Raw genomic sequence first — 12,679 nt, forward strand, 5'->3', positions numbered from 1 at the left:
GGGGGAGGGAGGGAGGGGGAGAGAGAGAGAGAGAGAGAGAGAGAGAGAATAAAAAAGACATGGGAGGGGTTGGAGAGACAGCTCAGCTGTAAAGAGCACTGACTGCTCTTTCAGAGGTCATAAGTTCAATTCCCAGAAACCACGTGGTGGCCCACACCGTGTGTAATTGGATCCAATGCCTTCTTGTGGTGTGTCAGCAACAGGGTGCTCATATACATACATACATACATACATACATACATACATACATACATACATAGATAATATATATAAATCAATCTTTTTTTAAAAGATATGAATAAGAACACTATAGCTATAATTTGCAAAAGAAAGTAAAAAGGGGTTTTGATATGTAAAAGAAAATCAAAGTTTTAAATTCACCAATCTAATCCTGAAAATTAAAAATGTAAACACAGATAAAAGCTTGAGAAATACTTGCCATTGATAAAATTAAAGTATCAGCCTACGTCTCGCTGTGTGAATTGGTTCAGTGTTTCCATATATGTGTCAGAACAGCACTGGTGCTGACATCACAACTACAGTGAGCAAAGCTGTGCTGTCCTTGGCTGGAGTCCACCATCCTGCCACTGATTCCTTTACTGGACACTCACACTGGAAAGAGATTTCTTTGCATTCCACACCACTATTTCTCATTCAGGAGGAGAATGTCATTTTATGAAAGGAATCCTTTTGCAGAATAAAGGAGGTAGGCAGGGATTGGAAGGGAATTAAGAGACTCCACTGGCTGGAATACTTGGAGCAGAAACAGGAGGAGAAAGAATCATTCTGTAAGAAGTATTGTACAAAGTTGCCCACTTGCAGAATCTATAATTAAGTCCTTCAAAATATAGACCATAGAAATCCATTCATTCTACCATGTGTGGGGTCTGTATTAGAAGCCAATACCCCATTCCACCAGCATCGGACAGAATAACTGAGCAGAACTCAGGTTCTTTCTACTCATCCTTCCAGGCAACAGCCCTCAATCAATCAGAACTGGTGAATAAGAACACAAATTGCTGATTTAAAAAATGACCTAAAATGATAACAGACATGGTCTGATTCTGAGCAGTGATGCAGATGACTCGATAACCTGGAAGCTGTGACACCGTTCATGAGATTCTTGAAGGAACACAAGTGAAATGGCTAACTCCCTCCCAGTACACAGTCATGTAAACACCACTGGCCTGCCTCCTCATATCTAGAACAGGGTCAGTTAGCCCTGCAACATGAAACCAACTGTTGGACAACTTCCTTTCTTTGTGTCATATAAGCAATAGTGAAAGTGCCTACATTTGTGGAGAAAAGAACACACTGCATGAATGTTCTGTGATAGGATAGATGGCATCTTAGAGATGCAAAATATTTTCTCCAAACTATGCCAAGTCCTTGTGTTCATGGTAAGTCTCTCCAAATATTTGTAACACTCTCCCTACCTTAGCCTCCAGTAGAGTGGCATTAAGGGAAGGGATTTTCAGATCTGGTGACTCTCACGAGGGTAAGATCCTCAGGAATGGCATTAGTGCCCACACAAAGGTCAAAGGAGTTTAATATCCCTTCTTTCATGTAACTAAAGGAAATGGGTCCTCACTAGACACTGAAGTATCTAATGCTGAAACTTAACCCCTCCACCCTCTAGAACTTTGAGCAACAAATTTCTATTTATAGTTTACCCAATTTGGGATATTTTGTTCTAGCAACCTGAATATACTTAGATATTCCCTCAATCTTTTAATTTAAAAAAGAAATTGTGTGAATGTGTCCTTGTCTGTGTAAGCATCTATGCATGTGTGTGTGAGTATGTGCTCCCCACACACTGAGACCAGAAGGCATTAGCTGTCCTTTTCTGCCACTCTTCCAGAATGTGAGGATCATGTTTTCTTAGCCAGGCTAGCAGTTAGCAAATCCCAGCCATCTTCCTGTCTCTACTCTCTTTTGGAGCTGGGCTTGTTGAGTGAATGCTAGAATATCATCTCCAGTTTTCCCGAGTGCTCAGCAAGTGCTCTTAACGTCTGAGACATTCTCCAGCTTCTGCTATGTTTTTTTTTTAAATTCCCCTTCCATTTTCTCTGGTAGGGGTATCTACTGTCCCAAAATCTCTATGGATGTTCCAATAGTTACATAGCCATATGTATATAATATCCATACTATACCATGTGTACGCCACAACCACCTCAGTAGAGTACACAGGAGGGAAAGTGATCTGAGTAACCCTAGCTGGCAGGCAGTTCTGCCTATGTAATGCTAGAATGTTGATTATATTCCATTACAGAGTAAGGCGAGCCTTGCCGCTCTTTGTTCTTTCTTAGCCCAGCGTGTCTCTTTCATGCAAAGTCCTTCTTGATTTTTGTGTTTCCACTGCAGTCTCTCCTAGATGTCTTTTGATTCTTCCTATTTTTTAATCACTCAGTTCATTTTTTATGATTCAACACTCAGGATATAGAAAGGATTATATCAAACTTCACTTGCAAAATAGACTGGTGTAAATAATGTGCAAGCACAGGCAGCCAGGCTAGGACCATCTATCAGTCCTCAGATCTCTGCAGTAAATTCAGTTGATCTGAAAACAGGGATATACAGCCTGCCTCCCTCTCAGCCTCAAGTCTATCCCACTATAGCTTTGTGTTTAATTAGTGAGCCAGGGAACCATGCTGAGGGAACTACAATAAGATCAGGACTGTGAAGAAAGTCTTCCCTGAATGAACTCCAAATGAGCATCCATAACACAAATACCCAGGACCAGCAAAAATGCCCCAGAGCCAATACCAAGCTGAAAATACAGCTTTCTTTCTCCCTCTGTCTGGAGTCTCAGGCATATAGAGCAGAAGGTAAGACGGCTTCTTCCCGTGAAAACCCTGCAGACTCCCACATGGCAGGCGAAAGAACATGAGGATGCAGGCACACCTTCCTAATCCTTCACAGCTCCTCAGGGACCTTTGAGGCCTGAAATGAATACTTCTTTGCAAGGCTAGCTGAGGGGCACAAGCCAGAAGAGTGATATAAACTGAGAGCAAGTATACATGTGTGTTCATGAGTTTACCTGTGTTCATCGAGCACGCTACCCTCAGTACTTTCCTGTCCCTGTGCACTCACTTTACAGTGTGCCATGAGCATCAATCTTCCCACATTGGAACAAATCCAGAAGAAAGTGCTCAACTCCTGAAATCTTTAATCCCTGAAAAATATTCTTAAACATGAATTTCTATTTAGAAAAATCTACAGACAGGAGAATATGATTACAAATCATATTTCTTTCAAGAGACTGATAACTGTAATGTATTGTGTGTTACAGAGACTGATGACTGTAATTTAGGAATTTGTATGTGTGATATAGAAGACTCAAGTATAGTATGAAGACTTGTGTCTATAATACAAGGACTTGTATCTACAATATAGACTTATAGGATAGACAGGACTTATATCTATAGAACAGGGGCTTGTAGATACAATATAGGACTCATATCCATAATATAGGAACTTATGTAGATAGTGGAGAGCCTTGTATTCTATAAGGGATCATCTATAATATAGGAAATTGTGTCTATAAAAGGGTTCTCCTGGCATGACAACCTAATTAAAAATAATACATACAAATGACCTAATCAGATAGTTACTAGAAGAAGATATTCCAATGAAAATGAACACTTGAATATTTGCTCAATAATGTACATCAAAAACATGACAGGGTACCACTTCCCATATACTAAGACAGATAATAAAATAAATAATAGGTGTTATGAGGGTAGGAAGAAACTGAAACATTCAAACTTACTGATGTTGGGTAAAATGCAGACATTTGGAAACAGTGTAGCATTTATACAAAATTTTAATATCAAGCTACTATATGACATGGCGTTTCTGCCCCTAGATATATATCCAAGAGAAATAAAAATGCTTGCCACATAATGCCCTGTAAATGAATGTCTATAGCAGCAATGTTGAAAGTAGACCCAAAATAAATGGCAAAACAACAACAACAACAACAAAAGCAGTGTTTACCAGATGATGAATTTGGAAAGGAAAATCCAGCCATGGAGGAAGGAAACATTTTCCCTGCCAGCATTCCTAGGTCTGTAGCTGGACAGACTCATATAACAAAAGACAGAATTAATGAATAAAATTCACCAACACATGAGACTCACAGTGCCCAGGATAAACCCAAGCAAATATAATGCAGACTGCTGGCCCAGTCAGCATCATCAACCAAGAACAACAGATTGTGGAGGTCTACTAACATGAATAAAGCTAGACATCAGTGTGTTAAATGAAACTCTGAAAGGGAAATGTATTTCCAGTTTCTTGTATACCAAATTTAAAAATCAACTTTTATCAGGGAAGTAGCAAGACAGAGGGAAGCATCTGTGGACTTGGAGTAGTAAGACTGGGTTACTAACCTTGGTATGTAACTTCCTCTGGCTGGACTCTCAAGGAAGGACCTACAGGCATCTCCAGTGATGAGTTTCTGTCATTTCTAGAAGAGAAGGGAAGGGTACATCTTCGCCTTCCTATTAGGGAAACAGGAAGGAGGAGGGAGCTTTTCTTTTTCCCCTCCTTAACTTCTTTAACTGTCTTTACACAGCAATCCTTCAGATACAAAGGAGGCATATCCTGGTCTCTTTTGCCATAGTAAACTTTTGGGGGCAATAAAAAGAAATGAAGCACTGGCAAATGCTTCAATATAGATGAGCCTTGAAAATATTGTGCTAATTGAAGTAAACAAATCATCAAAGAATAATTATCATAGCATTTATATGGAGTATTCAGAATAAGCAAGCCCATAGAGACAGAATAGATTGCCAAAGGCTGGCATGAAAGAGAGGTAAATAGTTTATTGGATAAATAGTTTTATTTTTGAGGTGATTGAAATATTTTTGAAATCCGATAGAGTTAGTGACTGTGAATATAGTAAAAGCCATCGAATTGTATGCTGTTAAGTAGTTAGCTTTATGGCATATGAACTATAGCTTCTATAAACATGAACAATGGTAGTCTTATAAAAGATTTCTTAATTTCTATTCAGGAGCACCTAGACATTTATGAAAATATAGTCTCTCTTCAGAATACTCATTTACCTAGTATTATAAACTTATGTATAAAATGGAGATAATTGTGGGTTGGCTCTTGTTTTTGGTTTTGGTTTTGTTTAGAATTATTGATATGTGTTCTGTCAAAAAATGAGCTGGTGTTTGTATGTGTAGCTGTATTTTCTATTGAAAAAATTATATGCAGATATATTGATAGATCATCTGGGGTGAAAATAGAAACCATCACAGGCTTGTGGCCTCTAGCCAACACCTGTGAAATAACAATAGAGGCCACTGGCTGACTTCCTAAAAGGCTGGTTCCTCCAACTAGAGGGCTTCTGTTCTCTGAGAACTGTACTGAGAGCCCTAAGTGGCACTGCTCTGAAAATACAAAGAATCTCAGAGACTAAATCTAGGACAAGGAGATGGTGTGGGGAATACGTAGCTGAATTGTCTGTGGAGGAAATTAGGGATTTGAAGATATATAAAGAGGATTTTAATCATTCTTTCCAGAAAGAATGTAAATTCTCTCTAATGTTTGATAACAGCAGTCATTGAGGGTGTGTGGTATAATCTAGTCATTCACTAAAGATCTGTGGATCTGCTATGAGAGGCTCTAAAACATGCTGATTTGTCTTCACGATAAGCTGAGGGAGAAAATTCATCCACATCAACTGCTCAGAGAGGCTTGCAGCTGACCTTGTGCTGCCTTGGAGTCTGGGGATTTTCATCACTGGAGAGTCACAGAGAAAAGCCTCTGCAGAACTTTTGGTTGAGAATGAAAAAAATGAGATGATAAAACAGAACTCAGGACCTGTCTGTTGGTGGTGCTTCTAAAGTATATAATGTTGATTCCATTTACGATAATATCTTGCCAAAACTTAAGGGCCTTCTATGTTTTCGAGGCTGAAATTGTATCAGAAACTCCTGAAATAATGAGTTCACATCTGACTTCCAAAGAATTGTCCATGATTCTAGAGAAACATGAGGTGGAAATCTATTGGCTTTTCTTCTTTGCTTTGAGACCAATTGAATGTGAAAAGGTACATTAATTACCTAATATCTTCTGTAAAAGTCAGAGAAATTTTTAATTTTATAGTGTATTAAACTAAAATCCTAAGTTTACTTGAGCTTTATATTACAAGAATTTAAGGGTCCAGAGTACAGTGACTTGAAAGTTGACACCTCAAGAGGATTGCTCCCCGTTGGTGGCTAACATTGATTAAGAATATCTCGTGGGATGACTGTGTGATATGAACTTCTCATTAGCAGATAACAAGTTAGGAAAGTTGTTCAGGAGGACTCACGAGTTAAGATGCTTCCAAGTCAAATCTGTGTGTCACCTTTGACCCTGTCTGTAACCACAGGTCTAACTCCTTAGGGATGAACTTGTCAGGAATGGTCACCGTGACTCTCATGCAAAAAGAGTTAAATTAACAGGCAGCTCTGAAGAAATACCTTAGGTATTAAAAGAATAATAGAACTGCTTTGTCCAATATCTAAGATACACTAGAGAGATTGCAAATGTGTGGTAAGAGAGAAAAGACTAGACTTCCCCAGTTGCTATGAAATATCTTGTCCACCCCATGCCAGTTGCTTTAGTTAACAAGCCCATGTAAAGTTAGCAACATGGTGATAAATTCTCCAAGGAGCGTTGTTTTGTTTTTCCCCCCTAGCAAAGGCTTGACACCTTCCCATAATGACAAGTATTTTTCTAGCTTCACTTTCATTAAACATATGGCCCTTTAAAGATCTGTCTGGGGATTTGTGTCTGGCTCCTGCAGCTGAGGACTCTCATCTGCCCCCAGCTTCTCATACAACAGTAGGGGAGCTAGCCTGTGTGGAGGGAAGATCAATAAACAGCCCACACATGCCTTCAGGTCTTCGTGTTTTTGAGACCTTCGTTGCAGGTTTTGAATTGGTATTTTGGTCGTTTAGATGTGTTTATAGCCAGAGACTTTATCAACATACCTGTCACAATTCTATCATATTACCAGAAGACCCAGCTATCATTTCCCTTTACATAAACACAATTAGAAGTAAATTGTCTCTTTATATTGGTGCTTTCTGTTGGCATTCTAACCATGTCTAAAGCAACCTTACCTGCCGCTAATCTTATAGAACAAGCCAGTATGAAGCCACTTTCCTCTTTGCTCCCTTCTAGCAATAAAACCCTAAGAATTATATTGGAGATCTTAGAGAAAAATGTGTACCTTAGGGCTGAGGAGATGATTGCTCAGTGGTTAAGAGTCTTCCTGCAGGGAACCTGAGCTTTGTTCCCAGCATCCACACAGGGTAGCTCTTGCCTATAAATCCAGCTCCAAGAAACTTAATGCCCTCTTCTGGCTAGTGCAAGCAAGCACACACAAGCAGCTCCTCTCCCAGCTTCTGCTGCTCTTACTATTTGCCATGTTAATTAGTGCTTTTAAAATAATTACCTATTAAAAATGTCGCTCAACTATTACTTCATCTCTGTAGCACTCCTTGGCTCTGAAAGGCATTGATAATTCCTTCCTGTGTTCCTCTAACTCAGCAGACTTAAACACATTTTTTTTTAAATGTAATTCTTTCTTCATAAGCAAAACTGGAAAAAAACCAAACTGCTTTGTTTCCAAAGTTTAAAGAAAAAACTTTTAAAGGTAACAGGCAGGTGTTTTGCTGGAAAGTTGCTTTGCGATGCTTGTTTGGCACTCAGCTCCAGGACAGGGTTTCCAATCTTAGTCTTCAAGTATATTTTTCCACCTATTAAGGTACAAAGGACACATAAAAAATACCTTTTGTGGAAATATAAAATGAGCCTATGGAAATGTCTTTTATTTTATTATATAGCATAGTTATGTATGTTAACAGAGAGGGTGGTAGAATCAAATTTGAAGAGTGTGGAGAAAAGGTAATATTGTGCATTGTACCTTTTGACTAAATGTGAAATTCTCTTAGAAATTTATTCTCTCGTTCTACTCGAGTGTGAGAAGCTACAGATGGACAAAGATATTCACTGCAACACTTAACAATAGCTAGAGATTAGAAATAGCTCAAGTGCCTGTCGTTTTATGTCATTTTTAAAAACCAAAATCCCAGCCGCTTGATTTTACCAATGAAGACTCAGGAGCCAGACACTGTGGTGAAAGCCTGCTAGTTCAGAGAAGCAGAGAATGTGCCCAGCTGACCTTCTTCCTCCATGGACATCATCCAGAAAGAAAAGCATCTCCTTCTCCATGCTGCCTAAACAACCTTCACCTCAAAGACCCTTTTTGTTTGCTTATGTAAATCCTGTTAGCCATTGCTTGCTCCACCTCCTGACATAGGGTTGACTTTATTTAAAGCACTTGTTTTCTGAAAGCTCTTAGATTAAAGCTGTGTGCTAGGACTCAGCCACACCACAGCAAGGTTTTTCCATCTCACAATCTTGGGGTTCACAATCTGATATCCTGCAACAATTTTACTTGTTAAATTATGCTCAGTTTCCTAGTAAGATAGCTAACTGTGGTTGTCAACCTGAGTACATCTAGAATAGCCAAAACCCAGTATCTGGGCACACCTGTGAGGAATTGTCTTGATTGTATCATTTTAGGTGGAAGATCTACCCTAAATCTGGGCCACACCTTCTGGTGGCAGCCTACATTAAGGGACATGGCAGAAGGAAAGTTTTGCTTTTTGATGGTTTGCCCTCACTCTTAATGGCAAGTTCATTAGAACTGTTCTTGAGACACTCCTTTGCTTGTATTATATATTATATTATTCCAGTGTTGGCATGCACACACACACATGTGCCCACTATGCCCATTCAAAAAGTAAGGCAAAATGATTACTATACAATGAATACTGGGTTGTTTTTTTAGCTCATCAGCCACAGTGGGCTCTTCCCACCTCTCACTCAGAGATTCTAGTATCTATGGTTTCACATGTCCAGGGATAAGCACTATAGTTTAGATATAGTTTGCAACTGTCACCCACAACATCCTATGTTGGAAGCTTCTACCTCTATGTGACAATAATGAGGTGATGGGACATTAAAGATGTGAGACATAGTAAAAAGTTCTGAGGGCACTGGAGCAACTGTCCTGAGGATGAAACAAGGTAGCTTAGCTTTCCTGGGACCCCTGGTTACCTTCTCTGGAGGATTCTTATAAAAGAGCAAGCCTGACTCCTCCCTGACTAGCATCTTGCCTCACCACACCATGATGCAATCATGTGACCTAGTCCAAATAGTTTCTCACAAGAGATCAACCAAATCAATGCAACAGACCCCTTCTTGGACTTCGCACCTCCAAAGGTGTGATCTTAATAAACTATTTTTCTTCATAGAAGCAGAAAGAGGAGGAGGAAGGAGAGGACAAAGAGGAGGAAGAAGAGCAGGAGGAGGAGAAAGAGGAAGAAGAGGAAGGAAACGATGACAATTATTTGTGGGGAAAAGACATTTTCACTTATAGATATAGTAAAGAAGCTGGTATTTTTAAAAATAAGCCCATAGACTATCCGAGAAATAATACGAAAAGGAAAGACAAGAAAATATTTGGTTTCTAAGGAAAAGCAGTGGATGCCTAAATGGATGAAAAGAGTATTTTATGTGACCACAGACATCCCATGACCATTTAAAATGCTTCTCAATTAATAAAGTCTGTGTTTTTTTCAAAAACTAAAAATTAAAGCAATGTATTACGACTAGTTAAAACACTTTTTCCTCCTCTCATTTATCAGCTGAATTGGTTTGCATAGGAAGACAGGGGGTGGGACTAAACGATGCACTTCACAGGCCTTTAAGGAAATTCCATCACCCTCCTTTGCTATACTCTGTTCTTCATTGCCCTCACTCACTAACCTCAACAAATCCAGGAGAGCTATTGACCATTCCCTCATTCCCTCTCTTGGGCTTCCTCCAATGCCTTTCCTAGCATTTCTCTAAAGGTATTAAATATAAGAGAGTCCAAAAGCTCTGCACCAACTAAAATATTTTACAAAAATATATTGCTTTCTCACACATAAAATATGTATAATAATATAGAATTGTGTTTCATGAAATATAATACTCATCAAATTATACAGATATATTTTCTCATTTAAAAATGATTTTTGCTGTTGTTGTTCAGGTAGAGTTACTTCTGTTATGTAGGCTGAGCTGCCTCAAGCTAGCTACGCCTTTGCCTCAGCCTCAGTCCTAGGATGATTGGCTTACACCATTACACCCAGCTCTCATTTGTTTTAATTGACAAGTATAGTTTATGTGTTCATTATGTATAAGATGATGCCTGCATGCAGTGTGGTATGGGACCAGCATATACTTACAAAGAAGATCTGGCAAGTCATTCTAGCCTACATAATTGTAAGACAAAAATTCTAGAGTACTCTATAACAAGAAGTAGGGGTCAGTCAGAGGACCCAGCAGGTAAAGGTATTGCCACCAAGCCTAATGACCTCTATTGATGCCCATATTCCAGGAATTCACGTGGTAGAAGGAGGAAAACCACACTGTCCTGTGACCTCCATGCATGTGCAGGCAAAGGTTCACACATGTGCATACACAAAACAATCATAAAATATTTTAATTAAGAAAAAATACGAATTCAATTCGTTTACTACCCCTAGATTTAAGAAGGTTCCACCAATGGCAATGTAGACATAGTATTCAAAATTATTGCTTCCTTTCCATTTATTTATTAATAGCTTGGGGTATCTATTTTATTTGTACTTACTTTTAAGGTATGCCTATATGCTAGAAACAACATTATTCAGGCTCCTGTGCAAGCTCCTGCCTTTTGTTATAACCTTAAATTATAACAACTGACCTTGAAAATGCAAATAGAAATTGGATGTGCTTGTTCCAGTAAAGGCTGGATGCCCCAGTGTGGGGGAATTTGAGGGTGGGGAGGTGGGAGTGGGTGGGTAGGTGGGGGCATATCCTCATAGAAGCAGGAGGAGGGGGTATGCGATAGGGAGTTTTGGATGGGGGGAATGGGGAAAGGGGATAACATCTGAAATGCAAATAAAATAGCCAATAAAAAAAAAAGAAAAGAAATTGGATGTGCTAGACTAAGAGAGACCTTGCTGCAAGACAGGTTGACTCGTTTGACAAACACTTACTGAAGCCCCTGCTGTGAGCGGAGCAGGAATATTTTCCATATTCATTCTTAGAACATAGAGGTCCAGCCGGGCGGGGCTGGCGCACACCTTTAATCCCAGTACTTGGGAGGCAGAGGCAGGCGGATTTCTGAGTTCGAGGCCACCCTGGTCTACAGAGTGAGTTCCAGGACAGCCAGGGCTACACAGAGAAACCCTGTCTCGAAAAACCAAAAAAAAAAAAAGAACATAGAGATCCACCAGCAGTGAAAGCAGTAGCAGCTTTCTAGCCCAGGACATGGGAAGAGACAGTGGAAATGCTGCAGACCAGGAGCTTTTGTTTGCAAGACCCTGCTCTTTAGAGCAGTTTTCAGATAACAGGAAAATTAGGAGGAATGTGCAGAGATTCTCCAAGTCCTTTCTCTTTCACACATGTGCACACATGCATTGGGTAAGCTTGTGTCAATCAACAAACCCACACCAACAAATAGTCATCCAAAATCCATGATTTCCATTAGGGTTCCCTCTTGGGGGCTTTGAGAAATGTATAACAATTACCCTGACGATTGTATCCATCAAAGTAGGTTCACTTCCCTAAAAATCTGTGTATTCTACAAATTCATTCCTCCAGTCCCAGCCCCTCAAACCATTGACCCACATTTGGTTTCCATCATGTTCCAAAATGTCATCTTGGAATCTTCCCTCACTACCCACCAGGAAAGTCCCAGGATTCCAGAATATATCAAAACTCACAGGTGCTCAAGTCCTTTGTACAGCACCCAGCATGTGTAGATAACCTATGCGATCTTTGTATAGGTCTTTTATTCTTTTTGTTTTGTTTTTGTGATGGAGTTGCACTATATAGCCCAGGCTAGCCTTGGAGATCCTTTTGCCTTTGCCCCTTGAGTGCTAGGATCCCATGTATGTGCCTACCACTGCTGACTTCCTACGGACCTTAAAATGATCTCTAGATTAGTTATAATACTACATAAACGTTATGCTGTCTTGACTAGAGGATAATAAAAAAGTCTGTACATGTTCAATATCAGTACTATCAACAGTCTTGAGCCACAGCTAACCAAATTTAAAGAGAATGAGATATGACAGTAGTCAGAGTCACATGATATATAGCCTTTCCAGGTTTCTTGAGGCTTTATATATGAGTGCTTTTCCCATATATGCACTGTTTGCATGCCTGATACCTGCAGAAGCCAAAAGAGGGTTCTGGGTCCCTTGGAACTGGAATTACAGACACCTGTGGGTGCTGAGCAAACCTGATTCTTTGCTAGAGTAGCCAGTGCTCTTAACTACTAAGCTAATGTCTTTCTTTTAAGACTATGAACTAAGGTTCCCACATGTCTTTGTTCTGTTCAACAGCTCATTCCATTTCATGTGGTAAGTTATACTCTGTTTTCCAGATGTGCCACAGTTTATCCTTTAACTCCTGGTAGACAGCTTTGTTGCTTCCAGGTCTTGACAATTATGAAAATAGCTCCTGCAAATATCCATGCACTTGTTTTTGTGTTAGATACGGGCTCTCAATTCCTTCAGATAGATTCCAAGTGATGTGATTGCTGCGTTTAATTTTGAAAAAATAAAAT

General features: G+C 39.5%; 1 protein-coding gene across 2 annotated transcripts in view; it reads left to right on the forward strand.

The window, feature by feature from the left end:
* The window catches only part of Cpa6 (carboxypeptidase A6), a 318,546-nt gene that overhangs the window by 256,367 nt on the left and 49,500 nt on the right, over positions 1 to 12,679 (forward strand). The gene's annotated exons all lie outside the window — the stretch shown is intronic.

Source organism: Grammomys surdaster, unplaced genomic scaffold (assembly GCF_004785775.1).
Source record: "Grammomys surdaster isolate TR1022 unplaced genomic scaffold, NIH_TR_1.0 64, whole genome shotgun sequence".
NCBI classification, from domain to species: Eukaryota; Metazoa; Chordata; class Mammalia; order Rodentia; family Muridae; genus Grammomys; species Grammomys surdaster.